The sequence below is a fragment of the Dermochelys coriacea genome, chromosome 10 (genome assembly GCF_009764565.3).
Source record: "Dermochelys coriacea isolate rDerCor1 chromosome 10, rDerCor1.pri.v4, whole genome shotgun sequence".
NCBI lineage: Eukaryota > Metazoa > Chordata > Testudines > Dermochelyidae > Dermochelys > Dermochelys coriacea.
The window spans coordinates 64879387-64904962 of NC_050077.1; the positions used below are offsets into that span (position 1 = coordinate 64879387).

A 25576-nucleotide genomic window follows, 5' to 3' on the forward strand; every position below is an offset into this window, starting at 1 on the left:
TCTTTTGAAAATCTAGTCAAAAGTGCCACTGCAAGAGCTTCAGTGTGCCAAACTTTTGAAACTCTGCCCCTAATTTAGGTGCCAAAAGGGAACTGACCTCCTGAGAAAACTTGGCCCCAATTTGTATGAGTACTAACCGTTTGAAAATCTGGGCCCCAAACACTTTTGAAAATTTGACCTTGTAACAATTTGTGTACGTTTGTTGCATATCCAGTTGCAGTGGTGGGGATGGGAAATATCTCCCAAGTTTCCGGTTAAAAACTAGTGATAAAAAAAACAGTGCATTTCTCCTCTATTCCTCCAGTGGGACAAACACTAGAATTGGACTGTTGGACTGGATACAGTATTAAAATTCTGGCGAATCATTTTAAATCACTGTACACTGGTTTCTGAACTTCATTACAACCTCCTTTTTTCACCATTCCACTGGGTCCCTGCAGGCCATAAAAATAATTCAGAAAAGATTTTTCACATTTCACTTGTCAGCCATAGACATGTGCAAGATCAATTTACAGAAATTCTGGAATGTGGAGTCTGCAAAGATACCTCTTCCCTCCAGCAAAAGTTTTTGATATTTGATGAAAATTGGTGCAAAGTGATAAAGAGACAAAAGAACTGCTGGCTGTTTGTTCACATTGTATCAACCACAGCAGATAGAAACATTCCCCATAGATTTCAAAAGATATTGCATGTCTGTGCACTAATGGATAGTTGTTTTTTTTTGTTGCTGTTGAAAGCCCTGGCTCTCTGTAATATTTAACCAAAAAAAGTTGTTATACAGTCCAAATAAATAACTGCTTTCCTGCTCACCCAAGGTAATATTACTTTACATTGGCAGTAGGAAGCGGGTGCTTTGCCATATGGGTGCTTCACAATATTAATTCACTTAGATTGCATGGGATGGGATGGGATGCACTGAGATGACATAACACAAGCGCTCTATTCAAAAGCCTAACATGGTATATACATCAGTTTCCCGCAAAGAAAGCCTGATATCATTTCTTTCTCAGCTGCAATAACTCCTTGTGCAGGTGCAAACTAAACGTTCTCACTGATAAGCAAACTAACTCCTAGTTTTCAATGTTGAATGGTAATTGGAGCAGAAACCGACAAGCCTATCTCCAAAATATATTTATATTTATCTTGATGTTTAGTCCATGATATCAAAGCCATCAAAATAGGAAAATAGTCACTCTGCTGTAAGGAAAAATATGTGACAGGAATAAGTCTGAAAACTGTGAGAGAGAGATTTTGTAGTGGAAAAAAGTTCAGCAGAGCTCCAAATGGCTCCTTTGAAATGCCTGTGGACTCCAAGGATATACTTTGTGTCTCAGCAAGTTAAACACACACAGCAACAAACCCAGCCACAGGTTGTGTGGCTGTATTAAGTGGGATTGGCAGGCACATCAGGGCTATCACTACAATCACATTAAAATGATGCATACTGACGTGACTGAGAATCATTTAAAAAAAAACAACCCCCTGGTGACATCCTCATTTTTAAGGATGTCCAAGGGGACCCGAGCAAATGTATTCACATTTCCCTCATGAATACTAAATAAGCTAATTAGCTATCTCAAAAATAGATTCTTATAATTAGTTAACAGCACCCCAAAATAATTACTTGAATACAAACTGTTATAATTTAAAATATATCCAGTTAACAGATACTTCACAAAAACCTTAACAGTATAATATAATTAAATTTGATATAGATAGCTGATTAGTTGATATTATTAAAATTGACATCCAGAAAGATAATGAATTGTGCTGGAATGGATTTTGGATGTACATTATGGAATGGAGAAGAATGCTACTTTTCCTAAGTTCAGAATAAAAGAAAAAATAGAAATCCAGGCTAATATATCATGGTAGGAAAAGTATGTCTGGCAGACCTAAGAACACTTAAGAGAAATGATAAATTATCTGAAATGTGATGTAAAAATAGAATATTTTGTTATATCTCTCAGTATCTGTGGAAATTATCCCAGTGATCAGGTTAAAGTTATATACAATAAAACTATACTAAAGGGTTTGGGATTTTTTAGAAAATGGTAATTTTATCTTAAATTAATGTGAAAAAGTAACATAAATGCAGATTATGATTTGATGCATGAAAGAAATCTGGAAATTCAGTTAAGGTTCCCAGAGCAATACTAAATTTTGCCTCCTTGTGAATATGTATTACAACAGGCTTTTTAATTCATGACCATATAGCAATGGGCAATATGCCTATTAAGCAAACAGTACATGTTATTTAATGGAAGGGAGCTAAACTTTCTATAATAATCACAAACATTTTATATGACTACTTATGCAGAATTGTAATATTATTCCTGCAGTAATACTGTTTAAGTAAGTTGGCTGGTATACTATTTTTTTGAAATATATGGTATATGATTTTTGTTGAAACAGCACTTTTTCCTACAAACTTATTACATATATGTCTGTTTCATTTTATATTTCTGCATCTGTGCTGTGATCCTATAATGAAAGATCTTTTGTATTGCATGTGTATAAGAAGCAGAATCAAGGTTGTTATGAAAACCTTGAAACAGAATTTCTTGATTTTGTTCAGTCTAAATCTCAAACTTTGTTACATACATGAACTTTTTACATATGCTTTTACCTTATATTATTATTATTATTTTGTATTTATAGAATTCCAATTCTTTGGAAAGATAAACACATGGTCCCAACATCAGAGTGCTTACAAACCAAAACAAAGATAATGCTTAGGATGATGTTCAGACTGGGAGGTAAGGGGAATGTCTAGAGCTGGTCAGAGATGTTTTGATAGACCTGCATTCTGTTGGAATTAGGGTGACCAGATGTCCTGATTTTATATGGACAGTCCTGATTTTGGGGGCTTTTTCTTATATAGGCACCTATTACCCCCCACTCCCTGTCCCGATTTTTTACACTTGCTATCTGGTCACCCTGCTTGAACTATGTAGTTCCACTGAAATTGAAATGCTTCACAAAATCTCATTGATCTTGTCAGAATTCTGTTTAGGAAGAAAACTGGAGAAAGAGAGTTCCAGCAATGTCACATGACTGTGGTGCATCATGGTACTCTACTGAGGCCAGGGAGTTCAGCCCATAGGGAAGAATGAGGACATGAGCCACCTGAACTACAACTCCCATGAGACAACATGGCACCTTAGGCACATTCAGTTTAATGACAAATTGATTCAAAACCAAATGTTTCATCATTTCTGAATCTAAAATTTCTCTAACTTTTCATTCCACAAAAATTTCAGTATTTCAGCATTTCATCCAGATTTGTGATGAAAACAAGTGCAAACTGTTGGAATTTCTTACAGGACAGAAATTCCAATTTTCACTCAGCTCTAATTTTCAAGCATATTCATCTGCTGTTTCTTCAGTTTGCAATTTCCTATGGCTCCAGTCAAGCAACAACCTGTGTCACTGGTCTCAATAGGGCTCTGTATGGGCTCTGGAGTTCTGCAATTTGCAAAGAGTTCTCAGCAGGCCCTAACAGGGACAACATTTTTAAAGGTATTTAGGTGTCTAATTCCCGTCAAAAGTGGTGGGAGTTAGGCACACCTAAATGCCAACATGAATTTCATAACAGGATGGACTTAGACTTCTATACCATAATATGAATGTGCAAAAGTTAGTTTTAAATTTGTGATTGAGCCATGACATACATAACAAGTGGAGAAGTTTGGTCTCAATCCAGCAAGGTACTTAAGCACATGCCTAACTTTAAGTAAACGAGTAGTACCACTAAGTCGTAAGTGCCTTGGTGCATCAGGGCTTTAAAGAGGTTTGTTTTGCAGACACAGCATGTTTTCGATTTGTCAGATTTTAAAGTGCCCCCTAATCCTCATTTCGACTGTAAAGTCAACTAGGTTCACTGATGGCCAAGAGTATATAGCACTTTATTTGGCTTAATTCAATTAAGAAAAGCAGTTAATATGCACAGTCAGAACATGATCTTTCGGTAGCAAAATGGTTATTTCCAGGGGTGAGCTGGAGCCAGTTCACACCGGTTCACGTGAACTGGTTGTTAAATTTTTCAGCCGGTTTAGAAACAGTTGTTAAATTTTGCAGCCAGTTGAGAACCAGTTGTTAAAGGGGTGGGCAAACTCCTGTCCTGCCCATCCCGCCCGAGTTCTCGGCTCCCCCTGTGAATTTGTACTCACCCAGCGGCACTGCACGACTTCAGCGGCATTTCGGTGGCGGGCCCTTCACTCTTTCTGGGTCTTCGGCAGCACTTCGGCGGTGGGCCCTTCGCTCGTTCTGGGTCTTCGGTGGCACTTCGGCCACCGAAGTGTGGTCCTTCAGTGCCGCCGAAGATCCGGAGCGACTGAAGGAACCGGTTCTTCAGCTTCTGGCAGCTCATCATTGGGCGAAACAGTGACTGACTTCAAAGGGGAAAGTGAGGCAGAGTCTCCAAAACACCTGCTTAGCCATGTGCAGGAGAGAGGCCAGACACCCAGCCTCTGCTTTGCTAGCTCAATGAGGCCTCAATTTCAGCAGGCACTTCTAGTAGCTACTCTATTAGAAATTATGATGATAATATGTAAGTTAGATAGGAAAGATACTTATCAAATGATCCTCTCTATCTCCCTGCCAATGCAGGATTGTCTCCAAGTTTGGTTTTTGTTTTGTTTTTTTGTTTGTTTTTTAGTGTTTAGTCCAGTCTCGTTTTAAAAGCCTCAAGCAATGGGGCTTCCACCACTTTCCTAGACAGGCTATTCTATATCTCTCAATAATTGGAATCTTGTCTGTATACAACACTATTGTACTCTTTGTGTGGTATCACGGCAATTGAGATCAGCTGTGACACTCAAAATAATAATCCTCCAAACAAAGTGGGGGAAAATACTTTTCTAAGTATTTTCTAAATATATTTTTAAGTATTGTAACTGAACTGCTTCTCTAGAGATGCTGCTCTTCTTCATCTGACAGAGCCCCAGTCTGTTGATCTTCATGGTGTGTAGAAAGGCTTATCAGTTCTCCCATGCTTTTTGAGAAAGGGGTGGAATAGGATGGTAGATGTGGGTTTTATGGCGATTAAAGCTAATGGGAAATTTTCCAAAATGCTGATTATCAAACCCAAGTTTTCTCATCAAATCAAGTTGGATTCAACCAAACTTTCACTGAAAGGACTCCAGGAACCCAAAGCTTCTGGGGTCTGTGGCTCCAACGAATGGACTGCCCACATGACTCGTAGGATCCACAGCTTCAGGGTAGCTCCACCATGCAGTCTGTCCCAAGGCCAGGAGCTTGGAGCTTATAGGGTCCTGCAACAGAGCAGGGACACTGGGATCCTGAAAACTGCTGGTCAAGCTGAGGCTCACAGGGCTTTCAGGATCCCTGCTGTAGGACTAAGAGCCTAGCAGCCTTTGGAACCCTGTAAACCCCAGCTCAAGCCATGGGTGCCACAGTCTAGACTCTCAGCTGTTCAGCAGAGCATCTGGAAGCCTTGGGAGCTGGGGTTCTCAGGATTTCCAGACTCCCTGCTGCTTTGGAATCTCTGGGAAACGGTCAAATTGTGGCTCTCAGGGTCTAGGCTCCTGACACTTCAGCAAAGAGCCTGAGAGCATCAATTGGATTTGGAGAGCCTGAAAGCCCTGAGAGCGCTGGCTTCACTTGCGTCTCTAAGGCTCCCAGCCACAGAATCAAACTATCTGGCCAGCTTGCTCCCTGGCGGCCCAACTCTTGGGGCAGCTAGCTCACAGCTAGCAGTAGCTGTGCAGCCCGGTAGGGCAGCTGCCCCTGGATCCCTGACAGCTGCCCGGGATCTAGGAAGCACATTTTTATTTTAGATACACTTTGGTTTGGTTTTACTGAAATGAAAATTCCAGTTTGCAGGAATTCCCCTTTTTGGACAGTTCTAGTGGAGAAGTTATTGACAGTTCTGATGCATTGATTGGGTGAGGAGGAGTTTATAATTCTTGTTAATTTGTGATACTATAGGTGTAATTTCATTGGACACATACCTTAAGTGTCTATCTAAGGCTGAATAAGGCAGAGGGCTGCAGGAATAGAAAGGGCAGTCTCCTAGTTAAGTCAGTTGAATGCTGCACTGAAGTCTATCCCTGCTTCTTCCACAGAATTCCTCTATGACATTGGCAAGTCATGTAAACCAAAATGTTCACAGGTGGCCCCTGTGTGGTCCTCATTTTCTGGGTACCCAACTTGAGACACCTGGAGTCTGATTTGCAAAAGTCCTGAGCACTCATAGCTGAAACTAAGATCAATGGGAGCCCTGCTTTGAACATATAAAGTACTATGCAACATTAAGTTTTCTGAAAAATCAAGTCTTCAGCATCTCAGATTGGATATCCAAAATTAGTGAATACTTTTGACCTTAATCTTTTGTGCCTCAGTTCCACTGGAAAATGGGGACAATAATATCACTTCATCTCTCGGGGGGGTTGTGAAAATAAATTCATTAATATTTATGAAGCACTCAGATACTAGAGTGATGAGCACCACAGAAAAGTCTATGAGGAAATTAATAATTCTGTCTTCAGAGTGGGGGTTAGATAACATGCAGAATAGAAGGCCTGGGGCCATCCATGTACTGAATGATGATCAAAAGAAGTACTGAATAGCTGCACTTTCAGAGCACAGCACCTATTGTGTGCACTGAAAGAGGAAGGGATTCCATGGTAAAAATGGCACGTGATCATATAATCATATACTTAACGACTGCATCATAATGTATACACACAGGGGGGCTGAATTAATGTTGCACAGGCAGCCTCAATTCTGGCATTTCCTAACTTTGGAGAGCTTGATTTTGCAACTTTAATGTTTTAACATGTTTTACATAATGATGTATAAAATGTATAAATATATCTACATTTATATAGAAATATCATGCATATTTTGACTGTATCCTTCTCCCTGCCCGCTTGTATGGAGCTTGTCTTATATTGGGTGCTCTTCAGGGTAGAGACTGTGGCTTCTTGGTATGTGGATAGTGCCTTGCCCCTGGAGACACAAATAACTAAATAGTTTTAAATGAGCCAGTAGTAAGGCATCCCAAAGACATATTCAGACCAACATCATCTTGTTTAACATTTTTACAGTTTTTACAATAGCAATAAAAACCAAGTAAAATGTCTGAACAACACTTAAGAACATTTGAAGGCAACTCAAATGTCCTATAGTAAATACATTACCTGCAGCTACGGGGTATAGTTAACTCTCATTGCTTAGCTCTCTTTTATTGGTCTCCTACTGGTGTATTAGAAAAAACAGAATGAGTTCATGCATTATCAGGATTACCAGGATTTGAGAGAGCATGGAGAGATATCATGCTGAAGGGGAAAAAAGTAGAATGACCTTGAACTGTGTTCCCCATACATCACTGATTCTATTGCCTCCACTGGCACAATTCCATTGCAGCAACATTGCAGTCTACCAGTGGGATGCTGCTATGGACACCAGTAGGAAAGAGCCAAATGCGAGGCAAGGAAAACAAAAAGGGGAAAACACTCAACTAAAAAAAAGACAAAAATGCTATGGGTACTAATGGAGCAGCTCTACAATTCCAGCTTAGGTCCTGGCACAAACAAGATTTTTCAGCTATTCCAAGAGTGGTGACAAAAAAAATCTGTCTTTAAATAGCTAAAGTTTACATCTGCAGCTCATCTGTGGTAATAAACCAACTGTATTTTAAAGAGAACCTGTATTATTCTGATATATTTCAAGTACTGGATTTTTAAAACTGTTAAATGCTACAGCTGTATACTGTTAATCCTCCAAAAGCGCTACCAAGAGTAAAATGAGAAGATTTAACTTATGGTTGGTTTTCATATATACAGTTCAGTGCTATTCTGAATAGGGACACCGTAGTGTCTGAATATTTTAACAGATCTGAATATCTTCACTTATGCAGCTGCTTTCCCTTTAAAACTGCATATAGGAAATACTTTTCATATCCCTTGAAATCTACATCTCTCTCTACACACAGGCATACATGTGTGTGGGTGTGTGCGCATATTTCAGACCTTTAATTACATGTCCTAAACCGCTTTGACAAAAATATTTGACTTAGATCGGGTGGCCAACACCATACAGGATGATGGCATCAACAGGTTCTATTCTCTCCTATTCTCCCTTTCCTACATAATAATACACTGAAGAGGAGACCTTAGCAGGAAAGATCTAAGGCTTTGAGGTTGCTACTGTTGTGTAACCTTGGACCTTACGACCAGTGGAAGTGTGGAATGAGCAGGGGTGACAGCCATATAAACCGCCCTATGCTAGAGATCCATGGGAACACACTACATACTCCCTGCAAATGTCACTGGGATCATATGGAACCACTGTGTATCCATACTGCTGCTCCCAACCCTCCCCTATCATAATGGTAGAACTGGAAGGCAAATACACCTACCTTTGGATAAAATATTAGCTCAGACAGTGGACATCTGATCCCAGTTTAAGGCAGATAGTTAGGATTCTGTTATCTGCTAAAAGTGAGTAATTTTGTTAAGCCTTGAACCATACACAGAAACTAGAACATCTGTTCTATATCTCTCTAGTAGGCACACTGTAGATATGGCCAAGTTTTATTATTTTTTTCTGAAAAAAGATAAAGGAAAAGGTAGTTACTGTGTAACAAATCATTCGAACTCCTGACCTCAACCTCAGAAAAGAGGTGAGTATGTAGACAACACTGCTCTGGAAATGTAAATGACAATCTGGTCCCTTGTGTTAACAACAGGGCAGGAAGTTGGCCACAATAGTTATAAATATATGCTGAAGCTGGAAAATACAGTTTGCAATGATATTTAAATCATTAAGCCTTATTCAGGAGTAATCTACAAAAGTTAAGATCATTTTGGAAGATTGCTAACTTTATGTTTGTGCCTTACATGCATGTTAATGAGAACTCCTAATGAGTGTCCTCCCCCTCCCCCCCAACCCCTTTTTTTGCTATAGCTAGAATTTGAAATAATTCTAATACACCTGATAAGTAGATAGTCATTGTCATACCTTTTCCTTAAAAATAAATACTTTTTTTTTCTTAAAGGACTTTCCACATGGAGTGGGCGAACTCCAAAACAATTTTTGTTCCAGAAAACATTTAGAAGTCTTTGAAACTTTTAGAACTTCTCAAAAAACAGTTTTTCATCCTTTTTTGGGGGGGGAGGGGGAAACAGCATGTTTATACACACACAAACACACTCTTTGTGTGTTTAAACATATTGCTTTTTCCCCAAGAGTATGAAAAAATGTTGTCTATGCACGTGCCTTCTTGATTCTATACTGAACGAATCCCCATGAGAAGAACAAGTTGAGAGTGGAAGGAACAGATGATCATCTCTGTTGTTAATGACACTTAGAACCCAGCTCTCCCCTTTGGTATCCTACTGTTCTGATAGGGTAATGTACAAGAGTTTAGCGAGGTAGAAATGTACAAGAGTTTGGGGAGACAGAAATGATAATGAAAGGATGCTGAAATCTAGCAAGAATACTCCTACTCCTTCCTCCTCATTCTGAAACTGCTGTACACAGTACTTCATAGGAACAACATGGACAGGGAACATTGTTAGATAGGCTTGATGTTCACCTATGTTCTCTCCACCCTTCCTTGATATCTGATGTTTTTTTCTCTCCTTTGAACTGAAAATAAACCTTAAAGGTCAGTTCTGTGGATGAATATTAGCTTGCTGTCCAGAAAAAAAATCTAAGATGCACTCCTGTATAAATGGAGATTAATTTGTAAAAGGGAAATGTGAACAGAAAGATGACTGCTTTCAGGGCCATTCTGACATTAGAAATATCCCCCAGAAAACACTATCCAAAGATCCAAAAAGGAACAAAGATAATTACAGCAAATATCCTCTGGTAAATCAAAAATAAACAAACAAAGACTGTAGAAGAAAACATCCCAAAGACACTGAAACAAAATCACTTCCAAGGTGCAAAGATAGGCGGGTCAATAGTAAACAAAATGACATTTCAGCTTCAAAGAGCCTTACTCATACCTTGATCCGGTATCACGCAAGGGATGATAAGTGCCCATTTCAGACAAAATGTTGCTTCTCTCTCTCTCTCTCTCTCTTTTTTTTTTTTGGTACCTCATTCAAGTGCCTTTTAGCTGTGACTCTTCTGTAATATTTTTGAGTTATCAGTGGAAGTTGCCTGACTTGACTTTGTCTTTTTTGCTGAATTGTGAACCCAAAATGTCCCAATAGGTTGAATTGTAATGAAAAGAATCCTCCCATCGCTGCTCCACTTTTGCATTAATCTATATTATTTCATAGTACCTTATTGTGATGCCACAGCAGCAGACCAAATATGGAAATATATGCAATCCTTACGTACAATAATAATAAAACCGATAACGAGGAAAGAAGAAATGTGACATATGTGCTGAAGATAATCCATACTGGGACATCTTGATTTTACTGGCAGCATCAACAGTAGATAAACACTTTTCTAAGGAAATAAAATGTAAATATAGATTAACACATTACAGCTGAGACTTTACACATACATTTTTCAAAGTTGTGATTCCAACAGCAACTGTAATTTGACCTTCTGCGCTGTTTCAGAAAGGCATGAGAATTAACACCATGCTGTGTACAGTAGAACTATGAAGTTTTGTAGTAGGGCATATTATAGCTGATGTAATAGGGCTTTAGATCCTGACTCAGTAAAGCACTTCAGCCAGTGCCTAATTCTAAGCATTATTACTGAAGTCAATGGGATTTAAGCTTGTACATAAGATCCCAGTTCATCAAGGTACTTACATACATGTGTAACTTTAGGCATGAGTGGTCTCTTGACTTCAGTGGCACTACTCTGCAAGAAGCAAGCTCAGACTGCCTACTCTTCTCCATTCAAAGGGTCTTTGGTCAGTTGCTTCTATCTTTCTGAACCTTTCGCCTTTTAGGTTAAAATTTTCCATGCTTGGTCTCTGCCTGCAGGTGACTTTGTTTTTAATAAAACTTTAGCAAAAATGGTTCATCATTTTTAAGAATAAGAAGAGTGCACATTTCTCACTATGCAAATTGCATGTGACTATTATTGAACAACTCTAAACCCACAGTGAGTGAGGACAGGAAACTGAATTTTGGAAGGACGGCAGGTATTTGGGGAAGAGATGCGCCTTTTAATGTTCCAGTGAAGGTTGATTTTGATTTGCTGAGTGACAACTTGAGAACCATCATTCACTCCCATCTGGTAGTCTTTTCACAATAGCACCTTTTTATCCACCAACATTCTAAAGGGAAACTAGTCACAATGTAAATGTTCACCTAGTTGATTAATTGCTTAGGGGAAAATGTGGTGAACTTGTACACTGAAAGAAGCAGGGGTCATAGTGTTAAACTCACTTGTTGTTATTCCTTTAACTCTCTCCAGGACTCTTAATTTACTATTGCACTAAATAAGGTGCTGATGCTGAATTTATACAATGTTTACATACCTAACATTTCATTCATGCTTCCAAAAGTTTTTAAAATAGGTACAGCAACTACATCATGAGATTTAAGCTACCACTGCTCTGCCAGCCTGAGCTTAAAAGGTTGGTGCTTACCAGACAAAGACACTGACTTAAAGTCAGGGACTTATTGTCCAATTTAAATAAAATAGGTGGTAGCTCAGAACTACAGATATCATTCTAAGCAGTTTGTGGGTCAAATGGTTAGCAATTCTGTCGTTGATACAGATGATCATGGAAGCTGGGAGGTTTTCAGAGCAGTGTTTATTATTGCGGAGCTGGTTGGGGCTCAGATGAGGGGGCTGTTGGCTTCTGCAACTTTTATGATCATAAACTACTCACTAGAAATAAACAGCGCTGTTTGTAATAACTTATTCACTTTTTGGCCTCTGCATCCATGAACTGCAGGCATACAAAAGGGAACATGCACATGGCAGTTGAGAAAGGCTCTACATGTGAAGAACACTGGGCTATTCGTCACACTGTTTCAGGGGTTACTGCTATTGAGTGACTCACATAAAGTCAGTATAAAAGATTCATACAGTCATTAAACACTGTAAAGCTTTTTTCCATTTTGGGTTAGCCTGGCCCTTTAAGGCACAGTCAGAAGGTGGCAGTGCAGAGGCACATAGCTCCCAGGGTCGTAGCGTCCAAGGCAGGCTCCATGGTTCTGGATCAGCACAGCTTCTGCTGCCTCCTTTATAAGGGGACAGTGTGCAATTCTAATCCCACATGGGGCTCGTTCTGCAGGCTAGGAATCCAGAGTGACGTAGCTCCAGCCCTAAGCCCTGGGGGAAATTCTTGCCTCCATAGACTCCAGCCTCCAATAATCCTTTCAACTCTGAGTGCAAGAACTGGGATCGTTTGGGCCCCATAGAGAGGCACAAAGCAGAGAGAACTCCTTGCACCCTCCCTGCACCTCAGACTTGTACATGGCCAGACACAAGCTGTCTCTTAATGATCAACAGGAAACAAATGATTGAACTCTTCTTAATGTGTTGTTTGGGAAAGTAGACAGAACATTTAGTATTAAAATAGCAAAGTAAAGCATTAGAAGTGTTTCCGCATCAGTTTTCCATTAGATTTCTGTGCAAAGATAAGGAGGGATAAATAAACGGTTACTGCAAAATTGATATTTCCCTGGTGAAACTAGAGTTGTTGGGGTTTTGGAATAGATGAATAAATAGGGAATTTCCAGAGTGTGTTTTACAATTCTTGAAATTACAAGAAAATGTGGATTTCATTTTCAGTAAAAAATGTGCCAGTACTCTGCTGGATGGGTGTAATAAATCCACACAAGAGGAGAAGATGCAGCTGTTGCAGGAAAGGCTGAAGGATCAGTTTTTAAGGGGGACTGGTTGGCTCAGAAGATTGGTAGTTTGGCTATAGAGGTTTTTGTGTCCAGGTTCTCAGAGACCATATTGATGACCGTAGTGATGAGCATTATATGGTGGAATGGATGCAAGTCTGAATCCAATCAAGGTTGGTAAGGAACAAAAGTCATTTTCATCAGGTGGCTGTTCAGTGAAATGAGAGTTGACTTTAGTCATATCCCCAGTCAGCAGGTATCAGAATTACTCAAACATTTGTTATGCTAAGTATTCAAGGGATATCGAGATTCCCATCCCTAGACTTGTTCCTTCCAGGCAGTATTGAACCGTATGGGTGAATGGGCCAGTGTTCTGGAGCTTCCATAGATCAGATATCACACAGATAGAATCAGTGACAAAACAGCAAACTTCAGAATCCACTCACCTTCCAGAAGGACAAAAATTGAAGGGAAAATTGTAGTGGAGCAGTCATATTACTGTACTTAAGGCTGCAACTAGATTACTCTTTAATAATCAATTTTTTGAACTGCTCTAAAATTCGCTTGCATATTTGGACTGTCTGAAAATTTTCTGTGCTTCATGGGGGTCCAAGGCAGGGTTACTAATCCAGATTTGAGGTGGTTTGAGCAAGGTACTTCAGATACAGCTCAACTTTTTAAAAAAGCACATAATATCAAAATGTTATGGTTGGTATGTATTTTTGCACACAGATGGGGATCAGGCTGTGGTTCTGATCCTCTGCAAATTGATACTGCCAGGTCAGGATGCATCAGTATCTAGAACCCACTGGCCCTTTGATAAAACAATACTTTAAAGTTATTCGGTTTAAGGTTGGATCTGCAGTGTGTCACAAGCCAGAGAATGTCCTTTGCAGATGTGCAACAGGACAAGGGCTCTGTTGCAAACCAGGGTTTTCAAGCAGGCTGACATTAGAGTAACTGTGTGGCTTGCAGTAGTGTGCTATGACCATTGAATCTGAGCTGTACCTATGGCTGTGAGTTTGAGTCCTCCCTTTGGCAGCTGTGTGAGAATGTGTGGTGCATATTAGTTGTTTTCTTTTTGCATTCTGCAAGGACTCCTTTTTCCCTGAGAGCAAAGTTTCTGGTTTGAGCCAATATTTATTTCAAATTGATCTAAAATCCATATGCATATGCAGAGGGTTTTGAAAATTGTTGTTCTTCATCAGTGACAGAGGTAGAGTTAGTGGAGCAAGTAGGGGGTCACTTGGTCCATGGGTTCCTCAGGTACAGACCCCCAAATGAGGACCTGAACTCTTCAGTGCAATATGATAATAAACATTGTTTTATGGAGCATCTGTACCCAAAGACCTCTTCAAAACACCCTATTTGTGTTTAAACTATTTGTGTAATGCAGTCCACTCTGTTCCTCATCACTTAGTCTTAGCAGAATTGGCAAAGAATTGCCCACTAACAGCCCTCACAAGCTGGCACACTAATCAGAATTTACAGGGAAGATAAGAAGATAAGAGAGTAATGGAGGGAACATACAAGTAGGAAAATATGTGATGACAGAACACTCTTGGTTGCTAAACATTTAAAAAATGACACTGTCAGTGTTAACTACCTAAAAACTTTGTTAATGCAGAGTTCAGGTTACACGGTGGTGCTTCACACCCTTCCAGAATGTGGAGATCAGCTACACTGTATTGAAGCACTTGACATTCTAGAAGGGCACAAGCCACTATTGGCCAACCTTACCTCTTTGTGAATGGAGTTTTCAGGCAGTGAATATAAGAGAAAGATGGATTTTTTTATTGCAAACATGTAAATCATGCATGATTTTATTCACAAACCTAAAGCTTCAGAAGTTGTAAGTGAAACTATTTATAAATGTATCATGCTTCAGATGATACTTGTGGAATTTTCATTTATGATTTTAAGGATGCAAATATTTGTTAGTATTTCATTGCTGAAAACTACCGATTTATTTGTTTGACTCTGTTTGTAAAAATATATTTTAAAGCAATAATAGCTCAGTGAGACAGTATGAACTATCAATGCATTTGGTAAAAGTTCACATCTAGTTACCTTTCATTATTATTTTGTATATAATGACCCTGTTCATGATATATTTATAGATATGATTGTTTTGTCAAAATATTCCCAGTCTATCAGCATGATTTAGAACAGGGTCTTAAACCTAGGTCTTTTATATCCCAGGTAAATGCTCTAACCACTGGACTGTTGGCTGGGGACTAGCTTGCTATGGATTTTCACCAAAAAATGTCAAAAGGTCTTGGTATTGTCCCATTACAGAATAGGAAAGTTTTTTGAAATCTCAGAAAGTTTTCATGGGACAGAAAAAATGTTACCCACTCAGCTGTAGATACATATATTAATTGAAAGGAGAGAGAGAGAGATTGATTGATTATTAAACTATAAAGCACTAAAATGTGAGTATCACTTGAAAACCAGTAAAGAATGTGGACAGTACATATAGCTTTTCTATAAATCAATTTTAAGTTGCAATGGGCAAAGGTCTTGCTTCAGTCAACACATTCAACAATTAATGTGTATCAATTTAAAAATATTTTAAAGTGTCATCAATGGATTAAGATGCTAATTTTCCCCAGTCTGCACTATTACCACCAATGATTTCATAAAGATATCATACTAAAAACCAGATGACCTATTAAGTTCTATCATGAAAAATAAATTTAAATATATTGTCATATGGCAGCCACCTCACCAGTATTCTTGTTCAGCAGAAGAGAATAAATAACTGTGTTTAAATATCAGTTTATATACAAATAAGTAAATACAAAAATTTTAAAATATAATTTGGGAAGTCTTTTGGATAAAAGAGAGAATGTGGTTTAGGTGTCCCAGCTCATCTTTGCTCTGACCTTTTATTCTTAGTAACATGAGTGCAAAACACTACTGTTCTGATCACGTAGCCTTTTACACTGCCTTTGCACTGCTGTAAAAAACTGCACACTACATGGATGGGAGCAGGATAAGACCATTATTATTAATCAGCTCCAAAGACTACTATCTATTTTAACAGAATATTTTTTTTTGTACTTTAAAGTGTTTCTAGACAAAAACTATTGCTTAATGGGTTAACTAGCACTAGTTTAGCCAGTGAAACCTTGTTTCAAGGGGGGAAAAGCCACCACATAACATGTATGCAAAGCATCTAAAGCACAGCATCATTCCATTTATTGGAGGTTGCAATATTTTAAGACATTAGAATGAAAGCAAACAGTCTGAGTAGCTGCCATCTAGCTTACAAAATCAGATATAGACATTCAGAGAAGCTTTTGCTTAAAAATGAATGCATGCATGCTATCTTCATTAAGTACAGTTAGCATAAGCACAGCCTTAACTGACTAACCCACAGCAGAATGCCAAATGCAGTCATAAAGATTCCAAGGTACAGAATAGATGAACCAGTTACTTGATGTCATCCTCAAACTGTGCTAATATTGTTATTAACGTTTATTTACTCCTCGTTCCCTATATTTCAGTCTGAGCTGGGTCACTTTCCTTTGGGTTTATGAAGGGATCATATAGGGCTCAAATTTACCTTACAGTTTTAAATCTGCTTCCTTGTTCAGGACTGGTTTCAGAGTAGCAGCTGTGTTAGTCTGTATTCGCAAAAAGAAAAGGACTACTTGTGGCACCTTAGAGACTAAAAAATTTATTTGAGCATAAGCTTTCGTGAGCTACAGCTCACTTCATCGGATGCATCGGATGAAGTGAGCTGTAGCTCGCGAAAGCTTATGCTCAAATAAATTTGTTAGTCTCTAAGGTGCCACAAGTACTCCTTTTCTTTTTGTTCAGGACTGTGCATATTGACATATTATCATAAAGGGAAGAGCAGAACTAGTAAGCATATCTTTTTAACTGCACAATTAATGCATTATGCTGCAATTAACACAAGGCCATATATACATTTTTAAAGTACAAATGAAAAGGAAATGAATATATGGGGAACACTAGATAAGACAAGAAATGTTGACACCCTTGTGAGACTTTCTTTTTGCTATGGTGTAACATTACTGCACAGCCAAATCTGTCAACTTAAAGTCTTGGTTAATCTCTCTTTTTTTTATTGCACATTGTTTTTATTGCTCTCTTGAGCTATTACTCAACAATATATTTAGTGAGTTCTTTATGCAAATTAATACAAGTTCAGCTTTACCTTTCATTGAAAAGGTCAGAAGTTCATTTCCCAGTGAGAATGATTTTCCAACCCACTTATTTGAAATTATTTTTGCCATTTTTAACTGCACTGCTATGTTATTCCACAGTACAGAAAAACATCTTGAAAAGCACTTAAAAATAAAACAAACAGCTGATCTTATCATATTCTCCAGGGTAAGTACTCACCTGGAATTTGTGAAAATGGTCCCTGCAGCCATAGACGCTGAGAGCACCAAATACCTCCTAATGGATCACAACAGGCTGTGAGTTTTCCAGTAGGATACTAATTGATTATTCAGTTTTCAAGCTCAGATATTTTCATCTAAGCCCAGTGTTCTGCCCTTTACAACAAGAAATTTGTCAGCCATACTGTATTATTTGTTTCAGTTTTAGTCATAAAATGCCATAAGCTGGAGGGGAGGGGGTATTTTTTAAATGTACCATTTGAGCTTAAGGGCTTGTCTACACTGCAGTGTTGTCGACAAAACTTTTGTCTTTCACGGGTACTTAAAAAAGGCCATCCCCCACGAAAGACAAAAGTTTTGCTGACGCAAGTGGCAGTGTTGCTCCTGTCGACAAAGCTAACGTGGCTCATGAGGCTGGAAGTATTTTGTAGGCAAAAGTGCCAACAAAATACCAACAGATACCCTTCACACATGCTGACTTTTAGCGACAAGGCTGTGTCAACACAGCCTTCTCGCTAAAAGCTATGTAGTGTAGACAAGCCCTAAGATATTCAATTTTTGTAACCTGATGTTATGGAATTAGTTATAGGGATATAGGTCTAGTTCCGTTCCTCTACACATGCAACTACCCCATTGATGACATCATGATCCAGGGAATAAGGTACATGACAGGAAGGAGTTTTGTCATTGAATTCAGTGAGGGCAGTATTGGGCCCTGAGTATTCTGTCATTGATGGGAGCAGTATAAGGCTGTTGTATTAATTATATTTCTACTTCTGCTACTGCCCCACTGTTTAAACTTAAGCAGACACTTCACCTCCAGGCCTCCATTTTCCCATCTGTACAATGGGCAAAATGGTACCCACCATTGTACACAGTGTTGAGGTTGATAGATTAGTGTTTTAAAATACTAACTTGTCATTACTCATGTGAGCTAGATGATCAGGATCTGATGCATTACCTGGAATAAAGTTACAGAGGATACAGTATTATTTGAATAGTTGTTTCTTCGTGGCTAGGATGTATATGCAATCCCTAGCCATGATATAATGATCAAAAGCTGCACATTAAGTACACACAAGCAGTATCATTCAGAGCTACAATTATCCAAATCAAATATGCCTATTTCTTTCAGAATTTCTTTTGGGGGATTTTTATTTTCTCCAAAAACTCGAGTTCATCTTTAATGCCATGGAAACTGTCACAAAAAGGCCTGAAAAGCTAGAGTCTGCTGTTTACAGCAGGCTTCCATAGGGTGTAAAATAAGCATATTGTTTGTTAAATTGGGCCCTAAAAATGAGACAACTTTCATTAAAAAATCTTATGAAATTTGTGATTATTTCAGCATCATACCAGAGTTTGGAATCAATCAACGATGTTTTGGTTTTAAAAAGGAATCCAGTTATAATGTAAAATATTTGTTTTCCAGCAGTGACTTATCAAACAATTCTGCATAAACTCAGTTAGGGAGAGAGAGAATGTTTTGAATATATAATTTTAAATATAACTGAATGTGAATAGAAAGGGCCAGGTTCTCTAGACAAACTCTGCTTCCTCCACACTGTTCCTGTGGTGCTAAGGAAACAGAAAATCTCTGTATCTCCCCAGCTTAAGGGAATCATCAGTGGTTGTAGAGACAGCCCTCCTTAGCCCCTAGCAAAAGGAGCCTGTCAGAGGGGGTAGCACACCACACTCCAACAATCCCCAGCTGATACATGTTTTGTTGGTGACTGTAACCAGTTGGCACATTTTAAAGCAACCACTTAACTGCTCTAACCTACTCTATGGCCAGGGCGGGAGCAGGTTGGCCCGGAGAATTAAGGATCTGTAACTGGCTCTCATATGGCCAGCCCACCACCAGATTTTGGACCAAAAGCTCTCCATGGCTAATATGTTGTGTAAGTATAAGGAGATTCATATAAAATCAAACACTAGATTGGTTTGTAGATTGGTTAACTGAATATATCTTCCATGCACCAGACTAAAATATATACAGAAATACAGTGCAGTACCTCATGATGAATACACAATAGAGACCTGTAATAAAACCTGAACAACAAGCCACATAGTAACTCTTGGAATCCACGTTGCTAAATGTTTTGAGCTTTTTGTTTTGGTATCCGTTTGTCAGATCTGATCCTTTGCCAATGCATATGAAATCTAATCTGACCTGCACAATGCCATGCTCAAGTCATCTTCCAACATACTGTACTTTGAAAGGGGCTCTAATTTTTTTAATGTGCTATAGTGGGAGATTATTAATTACAGTGCTTAGCTGTTGTGTTATTTTGCTGCTGTTCACAGCTATAAGAGAAGCATCTGAAATGTGACTGCTGGCACAGCTCACCCTTAAATATATACTTTCTATTAATACTACCACACTGTTGTTTTAATCCATAAATCAGATTTGGCAGGGCCAATTCAATAAAAAGTGGCTCCCGTGCCCAATATAATTCCTGGCAGCCTCAATTTTGGAGGATAAGTGTTGATTTTAAAAGAACTGTTATGCCCTGAGCTCATCATGCTCCTGCTTGCCTCAGACCAGCCATACTATGAAAGATCAAGGGGAAAAATCGTGTCTGTTTGTAAAATGTTTAGTCTCCTCAGGTACTGAAACCCAGATGGATTTTCAATCCAGCCATTCCCCAGAACATAGACTATTTTTCAATGACGACTGTTGAAACAGGGATGCATGGTGTGAGTAGAGAGGTAATTCTCTACTATCCTGTGAGACATCATACTTCCAAAAGCAACGATGGGCACCAGAATGTATCTGCCATGACTTCCTTTAGCACACAACTGAGATGTGTTTTCAGAGCAGAAAGATGTTAATGAACAACAAACTGTATACTTTATGTGACACACACAAAAACAAAATGTGTAACAAATAGCTGGTGAGCACTAGCTGAGAGACGTATTTTTTCACACCCTGTGAAAACCCTCAGTGACAGATGTTTTGCCGTCATTAGTGGTAGTGTAGACATGGCCTAAGAAGCAAATAAAACACATTTGCCAGTAGGAGAAATGCTATATGTCTTAAAGTAGAAGACAGCCTGTGGTATCTCTTTAAAACTTATGGCAAACAATGGAAATCTACACAGCTACAGTAGCTACATATTAAAAAGGTTCTGATAGTAACATGTAAAGATAATAAAATCAGATCGTCTTCCCTGTGCATCCAGCTCTTGAATTGCCATATGATTTCATGCTCTCTTCTGATGCCAAAATTTCTCTACCTAGAAATCTTCCTGCTCTGTACAGAATACACAGAAGGCTCCAAGAAATGTGGAATTCACCTGGGTAGATCTAACAGCAGCTCTGTTTGAACAGAGATCCCACCTAGATCCTGATTGTCTGAGTCACAAATCTCTAGATCTGTTATGTGGCTCAGACAGTGAATAACTTTGCAGGGTCACAAGATATTTGCCCAGAGAAGTTAACATGAGAGTGCATAAGTGCCAGAAATCAGGCATGTATATTGGTCGTGCTGGCTGTCAGTTTGAGGAGAAGGCACATAACATCCAGTAATCTGAAGTGTAACTATGGGGACCAAATTTTGCTCCCCTTATTCACATTAATAGACTATTTACTTAAATATGACTCAGGAGAATAGGATTTGACCTTTGAGTTGTATAAACCCATGTTTCCAGCTCTTTTTAAAAACCCTCTCATGTCTGCATTTGTAAATATTTTCCACGATCGGTTTTAAAACTGTATATTTCCCTGTCTCTGTTAGTGGAGGATACATCTGACCTTAGCTCTTTAATCACACAGTATTTAGATACTAATTACTGCATAGGACACACTGTAATCAACCAGTTAGAATAGTAATTCTTAATCTAAACAGATATTTTTTATACAATGAGTGAGTATAAATTCAGTAAAAGGAGGGATAATTCTATGAAAACATACATAGATTTTTGTCTGTTAGGTTTTGCATTTTGCGTATACCTATATATGTGGGATACTGGATGTTTTATATTTTGTTTATACCTATTGATGCGGGATACTGTCTTCTATGCTGGCTATAAGGAGTCTGATTCTCCTCCCATTTGTATCAGTTTTACATGGTGCAATGCCATTGACTTTACTGATGTTATTCCTGGTTTATACTGGTGTAAGTGAGAGGAAAATCAGATGGACATTATGTAAAAATCTTACATTCCATTATTATTGAGTGTAACCATATGGCATGTCATAATTTTTTTTGTGCTTTAAGAGAATAGCATTAACTGTAGCAATAAATTTTGTCTAGACAGTTTTGTGGCAATTTACAGTGATGAGTACTAATCTCCCAGGGTATATCCATGTAATGAATAAGAGAAACCTGGATTCTTCATCTTACAGCTCATGGAAAGGTTGGTGTGTCCTTCTGATTACACCATACTAAGCTCTTGGGTAGGTTACCTGGTAGATGGACTGGTTCTTTGCATAGTCTGAATTCAAAGTATGTCAAATTATCTGTGTTCCAGTACTACGCAGGCAAAATTTAATCTAATAATCCTGTAAGCAAAGAATTTTACTTGTGCCTTTCAGTTTTGATTTTTGAAAAGAGAGACTTTTCAAATGTTCAGACTAAAAGTATCAAAGATATTGGGAGTTAGGACACTTTCTCATACATACATAAAACTATAAAGGTGATTCAGCCTCAGTGCAGATACTGCCAGAGGGAATTGTCCTCACTGAATACAAGGTTAATTCTAAAAGCTGTCAACTGAAAATTGAGAGAAGATTACTTTAAAGTTCAAACTACAAAAGAAACATTTTTTCCTGTTTCTGGTACATTTTGCTGCTTTATTAAGAGATAACTGTAGTTTATTAGCCTTCATGGAAACTCCCCAAATTTGCTCCAAGAAATTGATCTATATGTACATGATGATAAAAGATTTGGTCACTTTAATGCTTTGATTATATTTAATGTATGCAATACATTGAAAGCTTTGTGTTTTCAGTAGCAGAACATGAAATACAAAGTACAGAGCTAATAAAAATAGGTTTTAGAGTAGCAGCCGTGTTAGTCTGTATTCTCAAAAAGAAAAGGAGGACTTGTGGCACCTTAGAGATTAACACATTTATTTGAGCATAAGCTTTCGTGGGCTACAGCTCACTTCATCGGATGCATTGAGTGGAAAATACAGTGGGGAGACTTATATACATAGAGAACATGAAACAATGGGTGTTACCATACACATTGTAATGAGAGTGATCACTTAAGGTGAGCTATTACCAGCAAGAGAGCGGGGGGGGGGGAGGGGGAAGAAAACCTTTTGTATTGATAATCAAGGTGGGCCATTTCCAGCAGTAGACAAGAACGTCTGAGGAACAGTGGAGAAGGGGGGGAATAAACATGGGGAAATAGTTTTACTTTGTGTAATGACCCATCCCATCCCAGTCTCTATTCAAGCCTAAGTTAATTGTATCCAGTTTGCAAATTAATTCCAATTCAGTAGTCTGTCATTGGAGTCTGTTTTTAAAGTTTTTTTGTTGAAGAATTGCCACTTTTAGATCTGTAATCGAGTGATTGAAGTGTTCTCCAACTGGTTTTTAATGTTATAATTCTTGACATCTGATTTATGTCCATTTATTCTTTTACTTAGAGACTGTCCAGTTTGACCAATGTATATGGCAGAGGGGCATTGCTGGCACATGATGGCATATATCACATTGGTAGATGTGCAGGTGAACGAGCCTCTGATAGTGTGGCTGATGTGATTAGGCCCTATGATGGTGTCCCCTGAATAGATATGTGGACACAGTTGGCAATGGGCTTTCTTGCAAGGTTACGTTCCTGGCTTAGTGGTTCTGTTGTGAGGGGTGTGGTTGTTGGTGAATATTTTCTTCAGGTTGGGGAGCTGTCTGTAAGCAAGGACTGGCCTGTCTGCCAAGATCTGTGAGAGTGATGGGTCGTCCTTCAGGATAGGTTGTAGATCCTTGATGATGTATTGGAGAGGTTTTAGTTGGGGGCTGAAGGTGATGGCTAGTGGCGTTCTGTTATTTTCTTGGTTGGGCCTGTCCTGTAGTAGGTAATTTCTGGGTACTCTTCTGGCTCTGTCAATCTGTTTCTTCACTTCAGCAGATGAGTATTGTAGTTGTAAGAACGCTTGATAGAGATCCTGTAGGTGTTTGTCTCTGTCTGAGGGGTTGGAGCAAATGCGGTTGTATAGTAGAGCTTGGCTGTAGACAATGGATCGTGTGGTATAGTCTGGATGAAAGCTGGAGGCATGTAGATAGGCATAGTGGTCAGTAGTCATCAATGTAATGCAAGTAGAGTAGGGGCATTAGGGGACAAGAGATGAGGAAGCGTTGTTCTAAGTCAGCCATAAAAATGTTGGCATACTGTGGGGCCATGCGGGTACCCATCGCAGTGCCGCTGATTTGAAGGTATACATTGACCCCAAACGTGCAATAGTTATGGGTGAGGTAAAATAGGGTAATTCTGTGTAACTTAAAACTCATTCTTTAGTTTTAAGTAAAAGGATTTTAACACACTTCCATGCTTTTCGGTTTTTGAGGTAAATTATCCTGTGAATGCTAATACATATTGAATTTGAAACAATAATATGTACAGAGGCATCACTATTGCCTTGTAGGAGAAAATATTCTGAATAAAATGTATCAACTTTATGACTTTAAAAGACTCCAAACTATTTTAATACTTTCTGGTATATCCAATGTTAAAATAGTTTTGACTGCAACACTTCTTTTAAGTCACATTGTGTTGTTTTCTATAAAAGAATATCTTTTTTTAATTGTGCAAAAGCATTTTTCCTTTGGATAAAGAAGAAAGGAAAGAAAGTCTTCAAGCCAAAAACAGGATCTCAGGAAAATATATACACATTTTGACAGTAATTAAAGCTCCTGCAACATTGATCATCTCAGTGTTATTTCTAAACTAAATGTTTCTATACCAACTCCAAAAGTATAGTAAGAATGTCTATATTTACATTTAATTGCATCAAAATAGCACATCCATCTGTGTGCTTTGTTCTAAGCTTGCTGAGTGAGTTGAAAATAAGGAGTGTGCTCTGCAAACTCAGCAAGTTACTAACAGCAAGCTTTTTTGGATGTTTTTGAACAAATACTGTACAAAGTAGCTGAAGAAAACTACCCACTGAATTAGCTGGAAGACTTTAGCGGATTAATTCAATTATAACTAAGGTAATAGTTTCATGGCAAAGTCAACACAAATGCATTTCCACAACAAATATAGTTATGTGAATTGACCTGTTTCCCTCTTTTGTTTTTCCCCACTAGTTTTATTACTGAAGAGACAGCCCCCTGAGAAAGGTAAGCATTGCTTTAATATTCATTGCCTTGGATCAGTGTGGTCAAGACACTTTTATCTGCCTTGTATGTGTTTCTCCTGTGACAAACAAGGTCTCTTCTCAGTTCATTAGTGTGAGCATTCTGGAGTCTCCAAAAGTTACTTGTTTGTGTTTGTGTTTGTGAACTGGGAAGCCAAACATAAAATGAAATGTAATGGCTGAATACTCAGATCTTTAGCAAGAGAGACACAGTTTTTGTCTCTGGTTTTCCAGTCTGATTAATCCTTTAATGAAACTGAAAGTTGCTAATCTGGGTAGCTAAATCACATGACAATGGTTTGGGGTTTTTTATGTCTCTGTAGTACAGCATTGCACCTTCAAGAAAGTCTATTCTTGAGACTTTAAAAAAAAATGCAGGTTGCCTCCACATACCACTGTAATGTCATATTTTAATTATGGTTTGCAATGCACTTCACACACTGCTCCAGGAGGATTGCCTAATTAACAATCAGTTGTTCAGTCTCCGAATATTAGATCAAGACATTTTCAGCACCTACTTGGTTGTCACTATGTGAAAGCTGAAGTATGAACAAAGGACACTTTACTCCATTGTGAGTAAACTAAAAGCTTGTCCAGAATGGGCAGCATCTGGTTTGCAAATATAATATTAAAATCTCTGGAAATATCTGAGGCTTCAGTCTAGTAAGACAGTAAGCACATGCTTAGCTTTAAACATGTAGTTCTATTAACCACTGTGGCCATCCTCACATGAGTAAAATTAAGCATGTGCTTAAGTAATTTCCTTGATCAGGACCTGAGAGGCCTCATTTTCAAATGCAAAACTGAACTTTTCTAAAAAGAGTATTAATAAACTATCTCATTTTTAACCTGAGGAAAAGAACTACATATTGTAGCAATTAGTACTTGCAATAGAGTTTTAATATCTTATTGGATATGGAAAATCAAGGCATGCATTTCAGATAAGATTCAATAACAATATCATAGAAAATAAAATAATTTGGAGCCTTGAAATTAGATAGACTGCCAAAATCTTTGAGATTACATTGAGACTGATGGAAGGAAAAGGTGAGATATGTACTCTAAGAGAGAAGGAAAGAGAGAAAGAAAACTAGTATAACTGGGAAAAATTCTAGAATTTAACAAAACAAACATTTCAGTTTTA

At 38.3% G+C, this 25576-nt stretch overlaps 1 protein-coding gene across 1 annotated transcript in view; it reads left to right on the top strand.

Moving 5' to 3' along the window:
- SEMA6D (semaphorin 6D) overlaps nt 1–25576 on the top strand; it is a 281294-nt gene that overhangs the window by 156466 nt on the left and 99252 nt on the right. The window contains 1 exon segment of the mRNA XM_038420048.2: nt 24383–24415. The gene's annotated coding sequence lies outside the window, so the exon portion shown is untranslated.